Below are 5543 nucleotides of genomic sequence, written 5' to 3' on the forward strand. Positions count from 1 at the left end.
TATCATATTTTTCAGTTATTTGTTTAAAAATTTGTCTTCTGCTGGGTGTGGTGGTACATGACTATAATCTTAGTGACTTGGGAGGCTGAGACAGAAGGATTGAAAGTTCAAACCAGCCTCAGTAAGTTAGCAAGGCCCTAGGTAACTTAGCAAATCCTGTCTCAAAATAAAAAATAAAAATGGCTAGGCAATTCTGGTTAAGAAAAAAAGTGCCTTCTTTTTTAATATTTTGAACATAACAAACCCCAAATCTGTGTCTGATAACTCTGTTACCTGGATTCCTGAGTTTGTTACATCATCTGTTATTTCTCTTGGTTTCTGTCATTTTTTTTCTGTACCTTTGGAAGGTGATTTGTGACTGGGTGCTTGCCTTAGTCTTTCCAGACTGCTACAACAGAATACCTTAGAATGAGTGGCTTAAAATCAACAGAGATTTACATTTCTCAGTTCTGGAGGCTGGGAAGTGTAAGGTGAAGGCACTGGAAGACTTGGGGTCTGGTGAGGGCTGCTTCTGCACAGCTCACTGTCTCCTCTGTAAACTCCCCTATAGAAGGTGTGAGGGACCTTCAGGACATCTTTGATAAGTGCATGAATCCCACTCATGAGAGCTCTGCCCTCACGACCTCATCTCACAACGTCTCTACCTCCACATACTCTCACATTGGGGAGTAGGTGTCAACACATAAATTCTGAGAAGACACAAACATCAGGCCACAGCAGGCTGGACCCGGTGTATCTAAAATTGCAGACACAGTTGGATGATGACTAGGATGATGACTGCTGTTGGGGGTTCAACTGTGTTCCCTAAGAAGATATGTCAAAGAGCTAATGTCAGGAACCTATGAATATGACATTATTTGGAAATAGGGCTTTGCAGATGTGATTACTAAAGAAAGAGGAGTTATACCAGGTTAGGCCTGGCCCTAGCTCTAATATGATTGGTGTCCTTATAAGAAAGAGAGAAGAGACAGAGATAGAAACCTACAGAGGACAGACAGCCCTGTGAAGATGGAAGCAGGGAATGGAATTATGCTGCCGCAGGTCAAGGAATGCCAGATGGTGACAGTTACCAGAGCCAACGCCAGTCTCCTCTGGAAGGCAGAGGACACCATCCCCTCTGAAATGTCCCATTCATTACCAGCTCTTTCAATGACTAAGACACACACGAAATTCTTGCTTCCATTTCCCCTTCACTTTGGTCCCTTGGTGCTAATGTCAGACTCATTCATTCTGCTCAACCAGTTGGAATCAGATAAAACAGAAAGAAACCATTTCTGGAATGCTTTGCTATCTCTCACATTCAGAATCAAAGGTAGGTGTGCACACTGTGATGTCACGGCTTCAACAAGAAATGATGATCTCATCTAAAAGAAGCCAGGAGCTGGGTGTGGTGGGGTTCGCTCCTAATTCCAGTGGCTCAGGGAGACTGAGGCAGGAGGATCGTGAGTTCAAAGCCAGCCTCAGAAACTTAGCAAGGCCCTGAGCAATTCAGCAAGACCCTATCTCAAAATAAAATACTAAAAAAGGGCTGGAGATGTAACTCAGTAGTTATGCAGCCATGGTTTCAATCCCCGGGACAACAACAACAAAAAGAAAGCAGAAAGAGTCAATAACCCTTTTTGAGACTCTTCAGAAAGAACATGGTCCTGAGGATACCTATATTTTGGACTTCAAATCTCAGGAATTGCAATTCTGCCTTAGCCTCGCTAGTCACTGTAATTAAAAGTGTGGCACCATGTACAGCTAAATTTCATTCTTTTTACAAGAATTAACCAAGAGCTTATTACATGCCAGGTCATGTTCTAGACACTGGGGATAGAGCAGCAAAACAGGCCCAACTTTCTGCCTCCCTGGGGATTGTGCTCTAGTCCTGGAAAGCACACAATATAAATAAAGTAAATGGAATGTCAAGCTTTGACAGGTATTTTAGAAAAAAGAGAGTAGAGCAGGGACTTTGAGGTGTTGAGAGGTGGTTTGCAGTTTCCAGTAGATCCCTGTGAGGGGCTGAGCCATGGAGGGGTCTGGAGTAGCATGTCCCAGGTGGAGGGAGCAGCACAGGCAGAACACTTCAGGTGGAGGTGAGTCTGCTGTGTTCAGGGAGCAGAAGGAACCCGTGCAGCAGAAGCTGAATAAGCACGGAGCAGAGTAGGAGGTGATTATGTTGGAAAGGTAAATGGAGGTAGGAAAGGAGGAATGAGAAATAGGTAGGAGACATAAAGGAAGAACAGGGGGGAAAGATTCAAATTCAGAAGTTCCCCACACTTTTCCAGGTCTGTGACACCCCTACCCCCCACCTCAGCCTGTCTTCCTAGCAGACCTGCCACTCCCAGATTCTTGGGGAATCTGTAAATCTACCTGTGCACTGTTCATTAACTCCCCCAATAAACAGAGTAAGCAAAGAGAGATAGGATGCCTTGGGGAACATATAATTTAGGGACTTTCCAGGTTATCCATCATCAGATAATGAAGACCACAGCAGCTGGAGGATCCTGAGGCTGAACAGACCACCAGAGAGATCACCAGATTAATATCATCACTACACACCATCTCATTCTCACCCCTCCTCGAGTTTCCTTTGAAAGAAGAGCTCAGAATCCCCCAAACATGCCCTTCACTCTGGAGATGGGCCACATTCTCTCTTGAATGTGTATTTCTTGCTTCATCCCCAAAGGCATCTCTTGAAATTGTCCTCATTCCCTCTTGTTTAAATATTTATCTACTTCCCTAAATTAATCTCTGTCTATTCCTCTGTGGGTGTGGGCTGAAATTCTTTTCTATCACTTGTATCAAGAACCCAGATGGGGGGCTGGGGCTGGGACTCAGCGGTAGCACACTTGCCTGGCAAGTGTTTACCCCACTAAAATCACATGACCAAGAATGGAGGAAGCATGAGTCCCCAAGGGACAATCAAGGTGCTATTACCAGCAGAAGGGGAACAGAGGCTGGAAAGCCCCAAATAAAGAGATGTCCACTTCCTGCTAGAAGGAAGAATATCCAAAGTATCATACCACTTTACCTATGGACGTTTCTGGGATAGGAGGCAAAATATGTGAGGAAAGGAACTTAGACTCCCTTAGGAGGTCAGTGTCAAGGAATTTGTCAAATGTTTTATTTCAACTCTTCTACTCCCTGGACAGTAATTGGCACCTGAGAGAATTTCTTGAGGTCAGAGGTGTCCTAAAATTCTTAGAAATACTTGGACCAGAGAAAATCAAGGAAGAGGGCAAGAAGGAATCCACCAGCTTCTTCAGCTTATTTCAAACTCAGGAAGTTTGGAAAGCTATGGTGGGTACTGTGTGTGATGAGGTGTCCAGGCTCCCAAGGAGCCTGGATGGAATGGTGGCAATACCTGCCACTCTATTTTGGACTTTCCAGCCTCTGTTTCCCCTTCTTCTGGTAATAGCACCTTGATTGTCTTTTGGGGAATCATGCTTCCTCCATTCTTGGGTCATGTGAATTTAGTGGGGTAAGCAGGTGACAGGCTCATCATAGGACTGATGCACAAGCAAGGATTTCATACATGGCTCAATTAGCTTCTGTCCATATCACCACCAAAAGACCAGACAAGATTTGTTTTCTTGCGGGGCACAGTAGTGCACATTGCAATCCCAACAGATCAGGAGTCTAAGATCACAAGTTCAAAGTTGGCCTCAGCAACTAAGCAACACCCTGTCTCTAAATAAAAATACAAAAAAGGAAAACAGAAAGAAAATGTATGTAACTTCCAAAAACTATTTGTGTTTTTAGAGTTCTGGTTTGAGAAACTTAATAGGCAAATGATCACTGATGATATTGACAAATATTGTTAATGGTAACATTTCTAGTATGAAATTAGTTTTTATGTTTAGCTCAAAATAAATGCATCACACATTGCTAGAATTAAAACTAAAGATGAACACTTAGAGAAAAGGGTGGAAACACATTGTTTCCAACTCTTGGGAAACCAATAAGGCAAGTGCTGTAATTTGGCTTTTTTAAAAAAGAAAAAAAAATAAGACTAGTCTAAGCAAACAAAACAAACCAAAAACCTCCCCCCCCCCCGACTTTCCCTCTACTGTCAGATGTATCTGTCAGGACTGTGCCTGGCTAGATAGAACCCTCAAACCCTCCAATGCAACATTAAACATAAAAGGGATTTGAAAAATTGAGAAAAATCTTTTAACCTGTTCATGTAAAAACCATTTCTAAGGAGATTTAGTAAAGGTAACATCCATTGGTAGCTTAGTAGAGGTTTCTGTTGGGTGTGTTGGTTCATGAGCACACAGTTAATTCAAATTAGAGTCACCAGGGTGCAACTCACATCTCTGTTTCCCACAGAAATGTCTTAAAGTTGAATTTCAGTTTCAGTACATACTTCTTATTTACCTAAGCAATATCAAAGACAATGTATTCATTGTATAGTAGGCAGGTGTGGATAACACCTTATGAGATCCCAGTAATTTATACTCTCCAGAGTAATACTAGCCAAAGGATCAGGGATAGTTTTGCCCAAATCTTTTGACACTCTGCTTGCCCTTGGGTAATTGGTTGATATGTGAAGCATGCTTCAGTTCATACATGTTGCCCAGGACAACTTCTCCCAACAGGACTTAGCCTATCTGGTCTCCCTGAGATGTGCGGAAGTAGTAGGTACACTTTGAGACCATATCAGCAAAAAATATCCCTTTGCCAAACATGTAGCCTGTCACAGGTGCTTCAGGCAGGGCTATGCCTAGACAGGGGAACAGGATCCCAGCAAAGTTGGTGGTCCTGCACCTGTGCCACAGCAACCTTTGATTGTGAAGCTTCTTAAAGGGTTTGTAGTGTTGGCTCTCCCCTTTGCACTCTACCTTAGAGATATCCAAACTTCCAGGTCATAGGCATTGTGCGTGTGTGTTCCTAACATACTTCCTGATGATCTCTGCTTCTTCAGAGTCTTTGTCAACTACGTTAATGTCACTTTTGAGCTTCTTATAGTTGACATCAATGGGGTCCTTGCTACTGTCATCAGATCCCACCCCTAAGCCAACTGCAGGCCATCTCAATGTCCAGGAAGTTGTCCGGCATTTGTACTTTGGCCTGCACACTGTCTGCATTGTTCAGAAGCAGGACTTTCTCATCCCATAGTCAAGGGGCATCAGGGTGTAGAAGCAATTTGGTGGGGAGTGGGGGGGTGTATCTGGGATTGAATTCAGGGGCATTTGACCACTAAGCCACATCTTCAGCCCTATGTTGTATTTTATTTAGAGACAGGGTCTCACTGAGTTGCTTAGTACCTTGCCCTTGCTGAGGCTGGCTGGAACTCACCATCCTCCTGCTTCAGCCTCTTGCACTGCTGGGATTACAGACATGTACCACCATAGCCAGCCTACACATATAAGCCAAAGAGTTTTAAATTTTCTTTTAAGTAGAGTCCTGTTTGGTGACAAGTTAACACTCCCACTAAATGAAATGAATAGATTTTAAATGGATATTAAAGAAAAGGCTATCCTGTCTCCAAGAAAGTATATAAACTTCTCCAAAAATCATACAATTTAAGACATGTCTCTCAAGTACAACCCACT

General features: G+C 43.1%; 1 pseudogene; it reads right to left on the bottom strand.

The window, feature by feature from the left end:
- Positions 1 to 4296: 4296 nt before the first annotated feature.
- Positions 4297 to 5180, bottom strand: LOC144368693 (poly [ADP-ribose] polymerase 1 pseudogene; annotated as a pseudogene).
- Positions 5181 to 5543: the final 363 nt, after the last annotated feature.

This window comes from Ictidomys tridecemlineatus, chromosome 11, assembly GCF_052094955.1.
Source record: "Ictidomys tridecemlineatus isolate mIctTri1 chromosome 11, mIctTri1.hap1, whole genome shotgun sequence".
Taxonomy (NCBI): domain Eukaryota; kingdom Metazoa; phylum Chordata; class Mammalia; order Rodentia; family Sciuridae; genus Ictidomys; species Ictidomys tridecemlineatus.